Below are 18,835 nucleotides of genomic sequence, written 5' to 3'. Positions count from 1 at the left end.
AATTGAAGCTGAAACCCTTGAGTTGTAAACTAAACCTCTCTAGAACCTGCTTTCTCAGCAGAATTAACTGTGTAGTTAGTATGCCAACTAAATTAATTAATTGTTTGAAATAAGACTGTACAGACAAAAGGAAAAGTGAGTCAGCATTCAATTCAAGCACTATTTTTCATAGAAATCTGCTTTGTTTTCTAGTACTTTATCCCAACAACAGAATTTCCATGCGACGAAGTAAAAAGCTACAGTGAACTTTCTCTCACCTCATCAGTACACTCCTGTATATTCAGATCAGACTTCCAGATAAGGAATCATTTGTAAACAGATTAAACTGTCAAGTCGACAGCAATCACTGCATTAGGCTGTAGCCAGTGTGAGGATGCCTCACAACACAAAAACACAGGAGTCACAAAATCTTCACAATGTAAATGATTACGAGAGGGAAAAAATCTAAACAGCACTAGACAATGAAGTGACTTTGATACCATTCTGCTAGCGATGTAATGTTTTAAACACTTACACAGACCATTGCCCATGGTAATGTAAAGAGCTGTAACCATTCCTTGCTTTCAGAATCGCTCAGGGCTGCGTGTGTGCATGTGTGTGTGTGTGTTGGGTTAAAGGGTTAAATGCAAGTTCCCAATGGCTTTTGTTGTTTTTTGACTTCAAGGGTGGAGTGGCAGATTGCGTCTGTTTTCTGAGCATTAATTAAACCCCCGAAGCGAAAGGCCTTGAATTCATTATTACACCTTTTTTATTTCCATGCAAATGTCATCCTTATGAGCTTCTCCATCGTGCTCGCTCTCTCACTCTCGCTCGCTCTCCCCGCCAGCCTGTAAATCAGCCATTTGGGATCCCCCCAGGGATAAAGGGGTAGAGAGAAGGATGGCAGTTTTGTGGCTATCCCCATAGAAAATGTGCAATGATGGATCTGTAAAGCCTCACCTCCTCCTCCTCATCAACCACGCACAACCCCCATCCCCCATCCCTTGATGGACTCTATTACAAAGAGATTTGTCTTTAAAACACAGCACACACCGAGTGCCATTTTCATTCGTTTTCCAGCCTTCCTGCCTGAACAGCGAAAAGAGAATCATAGCATATAGAATAACCGGAATTTTAAATAAATGAAGATACAGTATTAAACACTCGATGGTGTGAAAACTATGTGCTGATGATCAGCAATTAAATAAAAGACAGACTATTACAGCTTGCCCTCACACACGAAACTGAATCATCTTTTTTATGCTTAATAGGTTCTTAAACCAAGAATATCTGTAGTAAAATGACAAATGAATCAATTATACAAAAAGATCATAATTACCTTCTTAAAGTTAAAAGGCATATTTAACATTTCAGATTGAAAGGAAAAAGTACTGTATTTTGTCACTTTTATTCAAATCAAATATCACACTAACTAGTATTCTGCCTCCCTTCCATTTGTGTGACTGTCACATCATTTCATCTCTTGCAAAATTCAGTAAAGGAGGGAAATATAGGAGTCATATATCAGTCTCATCTGATTAAATAAAAATACATCCTTTAAAAGGCCTGGAAAGCCTGTACTGATAATGTCCAAAGACAAGTAGGTATCCCATGAAAAATGCTCTTCCTTCCTGTTAGATATTGAAATACATTTGTGCTAGTTTACGCGCAACTACAAAAACCCTACATGTTGTGTAAACAAAATATAAATGCATCTCAATGTGGCAGAGAAGAGTTAGGAAGTAACTTTAAAAGAGAAAAAAATACATCTAAATACTTGCTTTTTAAATAAATAAATAAAAATCATTAGGAGCTTTGACCACAAGTCTGTTTAATGCTTTTGTCTTCCTTAATGGGCTGAAACATGTTTGTGTAATTCTCTTTGATAAAGGAAGCACAGTTAAAGTATACAGCATGTAGATGTGTACCAATAGCTCCATACAGCTTCACAAATACTAGCACTTTAAACTTCAGTTCAAGGCTATAAGCATTTTTCCTCCCCGTTCGATTTAGTTTTTGAACAGAAACATAACATTACATTTTACGACGTATCTTTTGAACCTTTTCAAAAGCAGTGCCCTTGGAAAGAGAAACATCATTATTTTTAGAGCACCTACTGCCACAGAACAAGGTCAGCATCCCCTAAAAACTAATGACACTAATAATGGGAGTAGACGACTATCATTAGTCTTCTCTACGATCTCAATGCTTTAAAAGTAACCGAGCGTCATGCACATCAGCTGGTTTTCCAGCCTAAATCCTAAATTTGTTAAAAGCAGCTTTAAGGCAGGTACAATCTTTCCATTATTCTAACTGCAGGGGGAACCAAAATAAAAATGAAAAAAGTCCCCTAATAATCTTTAAATCACATTCTCTCTCTGATTGTTAGGTTCCCTTTCTCCAGAGTCTGCATCAATTTTAATCAGGATTATCTCGGCTCATAGCAAGATACATACTCTCTCTACCTCTCTCTCCTCAGTTATACTTACTGCTATAGAGCTTGCTTTATTCAGAGATATTAAATGGATACTTAAATAAATAGGTAAAATATATAAAAGAAATACTTTTCCTTGTTGCTTTGTAGCCACCATCACATTTCATCCAAAGCTGGCAGACATGGCTTTAGGCAGTGTTAAAGACAAGCTGGCAGTATCAGAAATTGTCGGTGCCTCGAGCCTCCAAACAAACCCCTGTGAATATCATGATGCAATTCCTAGAAATCAAACCTGTTCATTAGTTAGCGCTGATCAAAATACGAAGTATGATGTAAAATAAAAAGCAAGCAGGTACTTGTTTTCTTCTTTAGATTGGAAGCGATTTTCAGAATACAATCCTTCCTTTTTATACTTCCAAATTGGAGATGCGTATTAAAATTCCTAGTTAGTTAGGGAGTGGTATAGAAAGAGACAACCATGCACTGGTGCAAAATCATCCAAGAGGTAAAAGTAGCAATATGCAAGGGTGCCATTAAAAACAGGAGTGGCAGTGGAAAGAGAGAGGACTATTTATTATAGCATTCGAGGTAACAAATCAAGTATGCGATATCACTAATTATGCATGTCACAAAGTCATATTTAATTTAAAACACTGACATACAATTTGAAAAAGACAACTTCAAACATGGTAAAAATTTAAAAAGGTCAATGGATAAAACATGACAAGAACATGTTTCCCTACCAAGAAATGTGGTTAATAGTGAATCTTAATATGAATAAATAAAAGCACACACATGATTACACACTGATGGCACCCCACCAAAAATAAATGCTGACAATTGCCAGTGTAGGGGTGTTTGGCGTGTGTGTGTGTGTAGGAAGGTTTGTATCTTAATATCAGTACAGGTATACAAGAAAGATAAATGACTGGGATCCAGACAAAAAGTACACTTTTCCTGGCAGCAAAGATCAAGAGATCATCCAATGTTATCCTTGTTACAGAACCAAACTTAATTTGCCGTAGTACTCGGGTGTTATGCTTATGTTTTCCTATGGAAACACATCGACTGATTGAAGGTCTCCATCATCATCCACAGTGAAGCCATGTGTTTTATTGACCTAAGGATTCTCTGCTCCTTTTTCCTACATAGGCTTCAATTTCTTCATCTAGCTGGATACAGTTTCTTGCAAACTTTGCAGTACCCTCATAAATCACCATTTCACAGCTTCCTCCTGTCCCAGTCAACTTCTTCCCTTGTGTCAGCTTAGATCTTTTTTAAGTTGGTCTTTATGAAATCCTTGTACCAGTTTGAGGATCTCAGTACCATGTATCAAAATTCATCTCTCTCTACAATGGACTCAGAGTAGATACTACGTGACCAGTCCATTCAGTTCCACCTTTACTGTTACTTCTACTATGCCTGGCTAGCTCTAGGTCTTGTAATGTATTGTATGTGGAGAGACTGGTTACCAGTTCAGGTCCAGATGGCACAACTATGGTCAGCAACCCCACAGGAGTAGCAGACAGCTACCACACCTTACTTGGGCTGAGAGATATGGACTTGGATAGACCCTCAACTTATAATAGCTCAATGAGCCCTGTGGCTTGTTATGAGCCTGCAAGTTGTGCATTTTATTGGTCAGGGTTCAACAAGACAAAATCCATGCCGTTTTATGTTCTTGAACTGCAGTGCTAAAGAGGCAGCCTGTTTGACAGTTTAAATGGATGGATGGGTGACCATATTATCTCCAGGGCAGATGATATTGGCCTTCACATATTGGTTGGAGAAATAACTGCAGACTCCAATATTAAGTGGGTGATTAGAAGGGTACTTTTTACTACAATGGGATTGTAGCATCATTTAAGGGCAAAGGATTTTAAAATGTCTAATTCACACAATAAAGATATATCACACGGCTTTAAAAATCAATTCAGTCAGCACTTAGAACATAAGGTTTACAAAAGAGGAGGCCATTCGCCCCATCGTGCTCGTTTGGTGTCCAATAATAACTATATGATCCAAGGATCCTATCCAGTCTGTTTTTGAATGTTCCCAAATTTTCAGCTTGTGACGCCTCTCTGTGTAAAGGAGTGTCTCCTGTTTTCTGTCTTGAATGCCTTGAAGCCCAATTTCCATTTGTGTCCCCGGGTGCGCGTGTCCCTGCAGATCTGAAAAAGCTCCTCTGGTTTGATGTGGTCGATGCCTTTCATGATTTTGAAGATTTGAGTCAAATCCCCACGTAGTCTCCCCTGTTCCAGGGTGAAAAGGTTCAGTTCCCTCAGTCTCTTAGGGTTTGACTGGACTGATTGTTAACCTGTGGCATGTTATGCTTTTTTTCTTTTGTAAAAACCTCTGTGAAATACTCATTTAGAACATTTGCCTTGTTCCTTTTCTAAGATACTTCAATTTTTGCACTTTATCTGTATCACTTACTCCTTTATTACGCTTACTCTTGCTGTTGTGGTATTGAAAAAAGCTCTTTGCTAAGTTTTGGTACAAATTTCTCCTTTTTGGGGGGGGGGGGGCAAGGTTATATGATTTGCAATATATAAAGAAGCATCCCTTTTTATAGAAAATTTTAAAACCAATGAAACTGAACTTCTACAGGTCATGTTTAAAACTGCACTGAAAAGCCCTCATGTTGCAAGAGCTTTTAAAAGGCAGTACAGATGATGGCTCCTGTGCCATATCTACGTTATGAATGATGTTTAATGATCAGGATTATCAATTATAATAATGAAACAAAACTAGAAAGTAGCATGGTACGCATCAGATGTGAAAAGGTTAAATTAAGCACAGGAAATCGTTCCCTGGAACGAATGATTTAGCAAGTGTTTTTTTTTTAAATGCAATACAGGAGATACTTCTTTTATGTCAAGTATCTCTGCTTCAGCATGGAACATCAACATGTATACCTGAGCTGACTAGTGCATCTGCTCAAAATTACAAAATAACATAATCCCTTCATAATGAGAAAAAATATGTATACATCTCCGTAGCTCTCTGCAATGCTTCTGCAAAGGGAATATCCCATCAAAACAGCCTCTTTTCATTTTCATAAGGCTAAATCCAGCCTAAGCTAAAGCCCTAGCTCCATGCAGACCATCTTAATCCATGAGAAGGATTTTTTTTTCTTTATATATTTTTTTATTATGAATAACCCTACTTTAGGTGTCCGCATTTAGTCCAAGTGAATCTATACAGAGTCTAGAACATATGAAAAATAATTTGAAAGTCCCTTTAATAAAACAAATTAAAAACTTGCCACCAAGTTCTGAATTTCTTTCCTGAAAAACATTTCTCACAAAAGCTTTTGTGTATTTTGCTTCAATATGTAAACACACCGATAGAAAGTGTCAACTGTAACAGAAGCATCTCTGAAATGGCAGTCACTACATTTGGAAATAAATAAAAAACAAGCAAAAAAAAAAAAAAAAAATCATTAAATAAGACTACACAAGATGAGCAAAACAGTACAGTGGTATATAACCTCCAAATACACAGCCCATATTTAACCTACTCTGGCTTGGGAGAATACTGGTCCTGAAGGATGGTTCATTACCCTCTGTCCAAAGGGCCCTATTTCCACTCTCACATTACACACATCCATCAGTTACCCATCCGTTAAGAGTCATCCCCTCCTTTCACTCCCAAGCCAAATCCAAACCAGCTGAGCCCCTCTTTACCAGATGTCCACTGATTTGTGAGATAACAAAAGGCATTTTCTGAAAAGGGTTTGCCTGGCCCTTGTTGGAGCCCTCCCGACACAAAAGAAAGAGGGATTAACAGCTTTTAGCATATGAAACCCAGACACCCTACTCCTCTACTGCCTCCCTTTACCAATGCACAGACTTCTTTTGTCAACTGAAAAATCCCTTCCTTCCTAGCTCCCTGTTGGTTGCCCCGCTGGCTGAGGACTTATACGTTGCATGAAACTAATGAACCGTTCTTTCACCTGGGCCCAAGTATGATCCCAAATGAGTCACAAGTGAATGCTTTTTACTTGCCTGACTTTATACCCAATGTTCAGAAGATGAAAACTAGGATCTCTGTTGACCCTGTACAGTATAGAAATACTCAAGTGTGTAGAAAGATTACACTAGAGGACATAAACGATTGTGAACATGAAATGGAACTTGTATTTATGTATGTAGGAACACAATGCAGAAGGTTGTGGGTAGGTGTGTGCAACAATACTGTTCTTGCAACAAGAGGTTTCAATGGTTACCGGAAACTGCTGTGTGCATGTATGTTGTTCTACATGTACAGTCTCTAATAACGCATGTTCAGGCACAACCAAAAAATAAATCGGCAATGACAGTGTCTGGGTGCCAGCAAATAGTTCAGGACAGCACTCGCCTACTTTTGCACAGTAACCTGGAAGAGTGTGTTTGTTGCATGTGGACAAATCAAATGTACATACAGGTGAGAGTGTTGCAAGTACTGTGTGTTGGCAGCGCAGATTTGTCACATACCGTCACAGTATAATATGGACTAATCAGGCAATGGGATATAGATCTCTTCTGGTGTCAAAAAAATCAATCAACAAAACTGTGTCATTGATGCTTGTGAATCTTCTCAAATAAAAAGTTGATTCAGCTATTAAAAATTTAATTCTGCTGGTCTTGGTTAGATGAAAGCAAGGCAACTCACGTTCAAATTATTAATTATACTTGTGAAATGTACATATTATTAACTGAAAAATAAACACATTTGAAACAGCCACTACTCGAGTATTTTAAATGCTGAATGCCAGTTTATTTAAATCTAAATGCTGTCTGGTTTGTTTGATGTATAGAAACCATACTACTACTATTGTCATTGTAATACATTTGATACTGGCTCTTCGAAGTATAGTTTCATGAAATGGATGGGATGCATTTTAATTATTAATATTATGTATTTATTGGCACAGGGCCTTCATCCAGGACAACTTACAGGATACAAGAATACTTGTAATAGTTGTAGTTTGATGATATTTGACATTGTTCACAGTTTAAGCTATTATCATTGTAGTGAAAGATACTCCCATGAAATATGACAAATATCATGAACATGGTAAGACAACAAAATGAATAGGCTACTGTTATTATTACAGAATAAGATCTAGTTAGGGTGTATTATTACATGAAAAAATATATGAAATCAAATATTTTTTATTTTTTATTTTTAATTAAAATCAATTATTAAAATAATTACGCGCAAACCTGTCAGTACTAGCATTACTTATGCCTTTATTTATTAAGGTACAATGCAATATGCAATATCCACCTCCATGTTTGACGGTGTGGATGGTGTTCTTGGGGTCATTTCTCCTCCTCCAAACACGGCGAGTTGAGTTGATGCAAAAGAGCTCGATTTTAGTCTCATCTGACCACAACACTTTCACCCAGTTCTCCTCTGAATCATTCAGATGTTGGAAACTTCAGACGGGCCTGTACATGTGCTTTCTTGAGCAGGGGGGCTTGCGGGCACTGCAGGATTTCAGTGCTTCATGGCATAGTGTGTAACCAATTGTTTTCTTGGTGACTATGGTCCCAGCTGCCTTGAGATCATTAACAAGATCCTCCCGTGTAGTTCTGGGCTGATTCCTCACCGTTCTCATGATCATTGAAACTCCACGAGGTGAGACCTTGCATGGAAACCCAGAGCGAGGGAGACTGACAGTTATTTTGTGTTTATTCCATTTGCGAATAATCGCACCAACTGTTGTCACCTTCTCACCAAGCTGCTTGGCGATGGTCTTGTAGCCCATTCCAGCCTTGTGTAGGTCTACAATCTTGTCCCTGACATCCTTGGACAGCTCTTTGGTCTTGGCCATGGTGGAGTGTTTGGAATCTGATTGATTGATTGCTTCTGTGGACAGGTTTCTTTTATACAGGTAACGAGCTGAGATTAGGAGCACTCCCTTTAAGAGAGTGCTCCTAATCTCAGCTCATTACCTGTATAAAAGACACCTGGGAGCCAGAAATCTTGCTGATTGATAGGGGATCAAATACTTATTTCCCTCATTAACATGCAAATCAATGTATAACTTTTTTTGAAATGCGTTTTTTTCTGGATTTTTTTGTTGTTATTCTGTCTCTCACTGTTAAAATACACCTACCATTAAAATTATAGACTGATCATTTCTTTGTCAGTGGGCAAACGTACAAAATCAGCAGGGGATCAAATACTTTTTTCCCTCACTGTAACAGAACACCAACATGGGAAAACCCCCAGTATTCTGGATTTCTGTAGCACAGGTCCAATTTGAAAAGGCATACCTGGATGTCAAGGGGAACTAGCTTGAGAGAATGCATTTCAATATTTTGTTCACATTTTACATATTAATTCTATCATATGCTATGAGATACAATTGATTATTGGGAAATCCAATACATCAGCGTTGCATCTGAACTTTTCAGGCCACACACTGTCCAATCTTCAAACTGGAGTCTTACAGTTTTAGGGGAGAACTGAAGAAGGTATTTTGCAGATTCCCAAACCTATACCTCAGCAGGGAGACAAGAGCCAAAAAGAGGAGAAAAAAAAAAAAAAGATTCTCTATTCCTGACTGGAAATTAAATGAAATTGTCGGCACAAAGAATTGTGGGTTTATGGAAGAGATTACCAAACTATGCTAAGGATGCCATTTTACAGAGGGCCTTGACAAACACGACTGATGATGCTCCAGGATCAATGAACTACAGTCCCAACCTTTAAGTTGTATCCGACTGTCTTGCAGGAATACTTTGGCCCCAGAAGTTAAATTCTAGGGCAAACGAAAGGAGTCTTGCAATTCCTTTTTTTTTCCCCCATAGTTTCTTTGTACTTAATATTTAACGGCAGTCAATTAAATAAAATTGAAAAAAAAAGTCAAAACACCTATGGGTACAGTACAAAGTTTTACTTAAAAATATTGTGGGGAGTGAACTAGGTCTTCTAACACGGTCTTCATGCTGGTGGAAGCTCTGCCTGTAGTTCCAAGCACTAAAAAGCAATCATTTCTGATGCACATACACTCACCTAAAGGATTATTAGGAACACCTGTTCAATTTCTCATTAATGCAATTATCTAACCAACCAATCACATGGCAGTTGCTTCAATGCATTTAGGGGTGTGGTCCTGGTCAAGACAATCTCCTGAACTCCAAACTGAATGTCTGAATGGGAAAGAAAGGTGATTTAAGCAATTTTGAGCGTGGCATGGTTGTTGGTGCCAGACGGGCCGGTCTGAGTATTTCACAATCTGCTCAGTTACTGGGATTTTCACGCACAACCATTTCTAGGGTTTACAAAGAATGGTGTGAAAAGGGAAAAACATCCAGTATGCGGCAGTCCTGTGGGCGAAAATGCCTTGTTGATGCTAGAGGTCAGAGGAGAATGGGCCGACTGATTCAAGCTGATAGAAGAGCAACTTTGACTGAAATAACCACTCGTTACAACCGAGTTATGCAGCAAAGCATTTGTGAAGCCACAACACGTACAACCTTGAGGCGGATGGGCTACAACAGCAGAAGACCCCACCGGGTACCACTTATCTCCACTACAAATAGGAAAAAGAGGCTACAATTTGCACAAGCTCACCAAAATGGGACAGTTGAAGACTGGAAAAATGTTGCCTGGTCTGATGAGTCTCGATTTCTGTTGAGACATTCAGATGGTAGAGTCAGAATTTGGCGTAAACAGAATGAGAACATGGATCCATCATGCCTTGTTACCACTGTGCAGGCTGGTGGTGGTGGTGTAATGGTGTGGGGGATGTTTTCTTGGCACACTTTAGGCCCCTTAGTGCCAATTGGGCATAGTTTAAATGCCACAGCCTACCTGAGAATTGTTTCTGACCATGTCCATCCCTTTATGACCACCATGTACCCATCCTCTGATGGCTACTTCCAGCAGGATAATGCACCATGTCACAAAGGTCGAATCATTTCAAATTGGTTTCTTGAACATGACAATGAGTTCACTGTACTAAACTGGCCCCCACAGTCACCAGATCTCAACCCAATAGAGCATCTTTGGGATGTGGTGGAACGGGAGCTTCGTGCCCTGGATGTGCATCCCACAAATCTCCATCAACTGCAAGATGCTATCCTATCAATATGGGCCAACATTTCTAAAGAATGCTTTCAGCACCTTGTTGAATCAATGCCACGTAGAATTAAGGCAGTTCTGAAGGCGAAAGGGGGTCAAACACAGTATTAGTATGGTGTTCCTAATAATCCTTTAGGTGAGTGTATATATGCCAGAGTAGGGTAGCTTCTGCAGAAACTTGTTTTATCAGAACGCTGCCAGGCTTTGAAATTCAAAAAGCACTTGAGATTGATGCTCTGTTACAAACAGCTGGGCAGTGAAGCATATGATGAAGTACAGAAGAAGAAAAAAAAAAAAAAAAAACTTTCAGACCTGTGTTTTAGATATTTCTTTATTTTCTCCTGGTATGCGCCAGTAATCTGTTTCATCCAATAGTTTAAAATGTGTTAAAACAGTATTTGATATCATTTTCTAAAACATTTGTTTCATTGAATCTGTCAGCAATGATTTACCAATTCAGCAATACAGTCATGCACAAAAAAGCCTGGGAACACATAATGAATAGTTCAAGAAGACTAATCATGTTAACAGAGCAGTGTAGTGGGTAGCAAAATGAGATAACATTGAACATAACCTGCAGGGCATATATAAAGCTAGGCCAATGTTCATTGTTTTGTTCTGGTTCTCTAGACGTTATTTTAAAGTTTCCAAGTTTTCCAATTAAATTGTTTTACCATTCTGAGTAAAACTAATCCTGAAATAGACTGTAAAAACAATGAAGCAATATTGAATATCTAGCATCAGAAATGTTCGGTTTAAATGTAAATAAACCTTTTTAAAACCGTAAATCTGACATGAAAAAAGTCTTCTGGCTTCAATATATCGCATACAACCTCAAGAAGGCCCAATCAACAGTCCATGGAAAACTAAAATAAATGTGGTTGTTAGAAGCAGTAATGTTTGTTGCCAGGCGCATTCCTGTGATTGAATGCCTAAAGTAAAAGATCACATCTACAACTCCAGTATTCAGAGATGTTTGTTCTGTACAAGAATGCCCCAGAATATTTATTTGATGGTGGACTAAAAAGTGAATAATCACTAGCAAAGCCGATGCAAGACGAGGCCCCTTTGTAGAAGACATTTAGAAACAGTGCATAAGATCAAAGTAAGTAGACACCTTAAAAGGAAACATTGCTTTTGCTGTCAGCTCAAGAGCAGGGGAGTTTGTGCTTGGAATGAATTATGGGAAATAAAATTGACTTCAGCACAGAGTGAGAGACGGCAACGTGCAACTCTCCACTCACAAACATAATCGACACTCGCATTAGAATCATTAATACTGTCCTCATTAAATTCCAGTTCAAGTGCATTATCTTAATTGTGAGCCTGAAGTAGCAGCTGGGAAGATAATTCAGCTAGTTCAATTTTTTGTTTTCAGTCTTTTCAAAAACAGAAATCGAGCCTTGAATTGCTTGCTGATTTGGTCGCAATCTGCCACGTTTAATTTTCAAACCTCTGGAACTCCACAATCCATCAAATGCAACTTTTTCCTCGGCTTCTTCATTTGTATGATTATTTTGCTGCTTCTTTCACTGCGCAAACATCTATACTCAATGTTGAACCAGTCTGCAATGCGTCTGTACCTTGTAAGCCGGCAGCAGACAACCAGTTTGCAGATTTCTTTTCTTCCCCTCCCATGTGAAATATGACATCCAATCCCAGGCGACAAGGCCACTCAGCAAGACGCCACTTACTCCTGCTTCCCTTATGTCTACAGAATCTGGCTAATTTATGAAGGTCAACAATACTTCTTTCTTTGGTAACTTAATGAAACATTCAAAATAGCCATTTCAATGAAGTACTTACTAGGTTAAATGCATAATTTAACTTTCAGGGTTTTAAGTGCAATAGTGGAGGGGGTGGGGAGAGGGCAGGCTACAAAAGTAAAACTGAACATGTCAGTACCTGTGTTAGAAATCAAGTGTACCATACACACGGAACCAGACAGCACACAAAACAAATACATAAAACATTGACGTGCATGCGATGACACAATGAAAGGCATACAGGAACAGTCCTTTACACACAGCACGTCAACATGATCCACACGGATTCTCAAGTTACAATACAACACATCACTAATTTGCCAGGCAGGAGTTTCTACTTCGGGATGCAATCCTTTACTAAAATGATTTCATGCTTCAACAGGTTCACCTGACTGAAACAGATGTATATAGGAGAACCTTAGCTTTGTCATCATCAACCCATGTCCCCCATGGAAAAATATATACAGTATTTTTGTAACTTTTTTTAGGAAACTTATTGGTAAAAATACAAATATCTGTGCTGAAAAGTAAGATACTATTTTCTACGGATGAACTTTCTTTTAGAAAAGTCTCTATGAATACCAAAATGTACAGAGTAACTAGATTGAACGAACATTTTTATTTTAATGTAGTCAAAAATGTACTTTGCTTTTGTCTGATCCTTTTGAAAACAGACAGCCTACTGGCCTTTCAAATAAATAAATATAAATACATACAAGATAATAAATCCATTGAAAACCCTGTGGTTTGTTTTACAGTTCAGGTCATTAAAAGCCTGTTGGTCACTTCCACACACTTCCTGCAGTTAGCCATGTTATAGATCCATATCCTTTAGCAATCATCTCAAGTTTGGGATCAATACAGTACAAACAATAGGATGCGCATAACTGGCCAAATGGCCTCCTCTCTTTAATAACCTTTCTATGGACATCTTAATGTCACTGCCCTTTAGATGAAGCCCTGAATCAGCAGCTTGAAGTAACTCTCTCTGACCCACAGCCCTGTAACACCAGGGGCAAGCAATGGCAGCAATTTACACAATGTTATATGCGAATTCTTTGCTTGATTTCATCTGCCTGCCTAATGTGAAAGGTTTACATTCAGAGCAGCAATATGAGGAAGAGCTTTATTCACAGGATAAGGCTCAGATCTGACAATAGGTGATGTTCCATTGGAATGGTTTCCAACTCCAATCTTTTACCACCAGGCTGCATCTCTCCACCACTTGGCTACAGCACATTCCTGTGGAGAACCAAGCTGTAAAAATGTACATTAAACACAGCGATGATGAGTCAATGACTTGATCATTTTAACGTCACATTAAAGCATGGGGTCAATAAGCTCCAATGGCTTATTTAACTAGCCCCAGTGGTTGTGCTTAATTAACAGGAACAAAGATACAGTAGAGGTTACAAACCTTTTCTTTCTCTATAGAATCAGCATTTACAGCGACATTACCCCCTCAAGACGTCTACAATCCTGTGCTTTGATGCTTAATAATACAAAAGCCCTCAGATAAGTGGAAGGAAATAAGAAAACTGTAGTGAAACTAATAATTGGTAGGAAATTATTTTTTAAACCTCAGGGAAGACACCTATAAAGACCTTTGTGTAGAAGCTTTACATGGGGCACAAGTCAATTAACTTTTCTTCTCACAAAAGATAGCATTCGGGAAATTAAAAGTTTATGCAATAAACAAAAGTTAAAGTAGAGGTGTTTTCTTCAGTGATAATTCAATCCAATTAACACACATATATTGTGATTTTTGGATTTGTGAATACTCCCTTTACACAATCTAGTTCCTGCACTTCTAACTGATACTTGGCTACTTTCTGAATGCCAGCTTTATTTTCATTGCTTGATCCAGTCCCTAGATTGCATTTGTTAGAGAATGTGGGACAATCAATAAGTGTTTTGGATGATGTGGTACAATTTACACAAGCTACATTTAGGGTGTACTTTTACATATCCATGTCCACACAGCAGCATTATGGTTAAACACTTCCAATGACTACTATAGGAAACACTTGCAAAGTTAATGGCACATAGCTCCCCACACAAGAACATTTAAAAAAACTTTACAAATACTTTGCTAAGTTGTCCGTTTCTTAAAGTTATTACTGAAGATGTTTGAATTGATCGGTGTATGGGATTCTACAAATGGTTACATTTGAAATAAAGTACTCAATTGCTCTTCCGTATTTCCATAATACAGAGTCAACATTTCATTTCCAAGAAAACAAACAGACTAATACTTCACAACAATACCACAGCTAAACCACTTCTTTAAAGTACAGGATGTGGGACAGAAAACAGACAACACAAATGCATGTTCATTTGATTTGTATAAATGATATATACATCTCACACACTTTTATTGAGTAATATTCAGACATACCTTAACACTACCCTCCTTGTTCACATATAACGATTACATTGAAAAGAGACACATGGGGGAGAACTGAAATATTTAAATGCATAATGTGAACTTTTTTGAATTTCAGTTGGTAATTAAATATCCTAAAATAAAATTGTATGCATCTCTTCAGCAGGATACGTTTCATTAACCTGTTTTAGACTTGTCTGTGACACTCGGATTAATATCCCTCCTATTTCAACGATGATGATATTATTATTATTATTATCATTAAAACAGTATATTTCCATACTGGGAATAGGATATCACTTGAAAATGTATAAAAAGATGGCACCTAATGCAGGACAGTGCCCCCCACAGCCATAATACCAGGGAACTGGATTAGATGTTCTGGTCCAGCTTTACTGGGCAACCAAATACATTGGAATGACATATCTTCATTAGATGCTGCCCATTCAGTGTTTTCCAAGTTCAGAACAGACTTCAGGATAGATGTGACAAAGTAAAATGTTTGTTCTCATCTAAGCTATACACCAAATTGTTCCTTTTGAGACAAATCGAAACCACAACAGGAGAGATCCTATGCATGGTACATTGATCATAGCGCTTCCTCTCAGGGAGTTTGGCCTTGCACACATATATATTGTGAGAACAGGGTTTTGCAGCTTGCTTCAGAAGAGTGCAACAGATGGATACTCTTTCAGAAAAGGTAATTTCAAAGGTTGATTCTTCACATGTTTCCTCCAGCCTCTATTCCTTGAGGCAATCTTACTTGTTTACAGCATTATTATATATTTAGAGTAAATTTCAGTATATGTCCTTTGTTACAATTCAAGTGCTTTAATCAGCAGAAGACAAAGTCCAGACATCATGCCCCACTAACCATAAAAAAAGACATCTAGGCAGGATAACTTAAAAAGGTAGTTCTGTACTTCATAGCACTTATTTGAAGATGCTTTAGTCTACAAGAACACAATCACATGCCTCCAAGCACAATGCAATAAACCTTAAGAACATAAGGACATCATTTGTCAGTTATCCCACTGGTAAAGTCAATGCATCTCACATGTGGAGCATGGTATTTTGATAGTTAAAGAAACCATTTAAAAATGAGCAACTCTGAAAAGGAGCTTCAAAACACCATCATACATTGGACAAAACCTCTGCATCAAGTATGGGCTTCATGAATACTTCAGGGCCTAGTAGAAATCGTCACCCAGAAAGCTATTATATACCACAAGCATAGTTAGTAGTACTAGTAGTACTAGTAGTAGTAGTAGGCAAGTAGTAGTATATTAGTATTTCATCAGTTTTATAGTATTTAATAAGTGGCTAGCAAAAGATTGTAATTTCTGAAAACAACACATGTATGAAAAATCTTAGACGTTAGATATGTTTTTATTTACATGAAACGGTTTTGCAAATGTGCATTGCTTCTTTTAATGATTATATAACACTGCTTCTGCTAATAATAATATGATGAAGTGTGCATAAGGCGCACACACTCCTGCCTTTCTAAACCACACTGTGCACACAATCACTAAGTCCTTTTCAGTGCAGTCTTGTCAAAAATGCATATCTCCAGGGCACAAGCTTCAACACTTCAGCTCGATTGTAGGAACACGTTTCCAAACCGGAACAGCATAATTCAAGAAAATAGCCCGAAACCACTTGAATTAATACAGTGCATATACTTAAGAAACTGATAACATGATAACATGCACATTCCCAGAACTGGTGAACAATTTAATTACAATTAAAATAACAATCTGGTCTGTAGACTACTGGCATTGAGGTATAAAACCAAATCACGGAAGGCAGTAAATCATATGCATGGATTTAGGATTTGTAATATAACATCATGTTTTCCATATGTTTGTTTCTCAAAGTTTGAATCAAGCATAAATGTGTTACACAGTTGTTGTAATGTTGTTACATTGTACGTATCGTGTTGAATGACGTAGCCTACATCTTGGGCAAATCTGCAGGGATTTAATTGACTTTATTGCATGTCTACTATTAGATACCCTCTATAAAATACAATCAGTCGTTTCCAAAACAAGCTCGGATGTCATACTTGTTAGGAATATAACAAGCATCAAAAGATTAAGTAGCTATCTAGGTCCTATAGGTCTTTCCAAAAAGCTACAAAGTTTCGCCTGCTATATCCAAAACCGAAAGGCGAATGAAAAGATCGCAAGAGCAGAACATTATACATATGAATGGAAATACTTCAACTCATATATGATTGATACTGCATATTACAAATGAGACTAAAACATAATATTCAAGTAGTCTACATATTAAGAGCAGCAATAGTCAACTGAACTGGTGACAATAAAAAAAACAGCCCCTGTACAAACATGAAAGGACTTATAACGCAACCGTTATATTTACCTATGATTGTGTATGCGACCCGATTGCATATTTTTGTAAATGAGCCCGTTTTTTTTTTTACAAAAATACAAAGCATATCAACAAAAAGATCGCCACTTACTTTAGGGCAGTTTATCCCTTGACGAGAAGCCCCCCTGCGGGCGCACAACGAGGAAAAAAGACCTTGGTAGCTCCTTTTTTCCTCGACAAAAACTAAGTTGCATCCATAAAAGGGAGGGAAAAATAGAAGAAATCCTTGTTTTGGGTAATAACTAGTTGCAGATCTGGCGTGTGTTCATGCTCGGGTATTTCGCTGTGTGCGTGCGCTGCAGTTCGGTCGCAAACGAAGTAATTGTGCACAATACAAATAGTGCCCACTGTTGCTACGATATTTCCCTGAAGCTTTTTTCTTTTGGAGGGGGGGATGGGGGTGGGGAATGGTAGATTGCGCCCAGTCGAGATCCCAAAAAGCACGGCCCCCTCTCCAGTCACGTGACCCTGCCCGTGAATGACACTCCGGATTGGAAACAGATGAGCTGCTGGGGTCGACCCGTTATTTGACACTGAGGGGGAGTGGAGGGGTGGGGGAAAACAAATGCACGATCGTCCTGCAGTGCTGTCAGGCTCGACAGCGCGCAAGACGTGTGTGCTCTGTGTGTTTCGTTGTGTTTCTTTCACCTCCAGACAGCGTCTCCAGCTCTAACCATCCATGTTGGGAGCCAGCCAGGCCATGTGTGTGTTTAACCGTTTCAGTACACCACAGACTGGGCATCACCTTGTTAATGGTAATTAGCATCTCCCAAACCTAGTCAGCGCTGAACAAAAGCCTTCCAGCTGCACGCTGCACAATTACACACAATGATTGTTATTAGGAAGATCTTGTATTATTAATGTTGTACAAAGTGCTGTAATACAATAGCAAATGCAGTATTACATTCAATTAAGTGCATTTGAATAGTGCATTGGTTGTTGTTGTTATTATGATGATGATTATTATTATTATTAACAACCCATAATAATCTGACATTGTAATCCCAATGCAGCTAGGTCAAGCATGTTTTGTAGAATTCACTGATAATCCCAAGGGAGATACATAAATACCATTTATAAACCTTGCACACTCTTACTATTATTTTCCATGCAATGATCTACACAAACCTCAATGTTTTAATTGGAAACATGCACACTTTCCATACCTTAACATTTGCAATTGTTGTTGTTGCTTTATTTGTTTATGGCAAGCACATATGACATATAGTGATATATGCTGTTTTTCTTTTTGTGACATCTAATCTATACCTGAATGTATTTCACTCATGACATTTATGGGAAAGTTTCCGGGCACATACAAATCAAATGGCAGTCTGGGTACATATTTGTTCTACCTACATACCTAAAGCCTACTCTAAAATAATATGAATAAGGATACACATGGTTAAAATGTGTTATATAGCTGGTGCAAAACAAAATATATTGTTACCGAATCGGGCAACACACAGAAGCAGTTTGATAGGGTTCTTGAATGTGCTTTTGTATTCTCTAACTTGCATTTTGCATTTTGCAATACATATCTTACTCAGAATGCTGATGAAAAGATTGGAACATAACAATAATGATTAAAGAATGTGCAATCTATTCTTCTTATTAATATTATTAGCATTGTATTGACACTAATTAATTGACTGCGACAGGGTGAATTACTGCTGTGATGCATCTCAGCATTGTTAAGAAGAGCTTTTCTTATATTTTCTGTAATCTTCCTGCAGAAGTGTCTTCCTACAGCAAAGCAAATTATTGATTTTAATATAATGTTCTTTTATA

The 18,835-nt window shown here is 38.0% G+C and overlaps 1 protein-coding gene across 8 annotated transcripts in view; it reads right to left on the bottom strand.

The window, feature by feature from the left end:
• ptprsa (protein tyrosine phosphatase receptor type Sa) overlaps positions 1–18,835 on the bottom strand; it is a 319,426-nt gene that overhangs the window by 230,087 nt on the left and 70,504 nt on the right. For 7 of the 8 annotated variants that reach the window (XM_066696342.1, XM_066696344.1, XM_066696345.1 and 4 more), the window contains exon 1: positions 17,136–17,428. The exons of the other annotated variant lie outside the window; for it this stretch is intronic. The gene's annotated coding sequence lies outside the window, so the exon portion shown is untranslated. Of the gene's footprint in view, positions 1–17,135; positions 17,429–18,835 lie in introns of those variants that run through there. 8 annotated transcript variants of the gene reach the window in all.

Source organism: Amia ocellicauda, chromosome 22, assembly GCF_036373705.1.
Source record: "Amia ocellicauda isolate fAmiCal2 chromosome 22, fAmiCal2.hap1, whole genome shotgun sequence".
NCBI classification, from domain to species: Eukaryota; Metazoa; Chordata; class Actinopteri; order Amiiformes; family Amiidae; genus Amia; species Amia ocellicauda.
The sequence above is the reverse complement of the archived record's forward strand: the minus strand, read 5'-3'. Positions and strand labels throughout refer to the sequence as shown.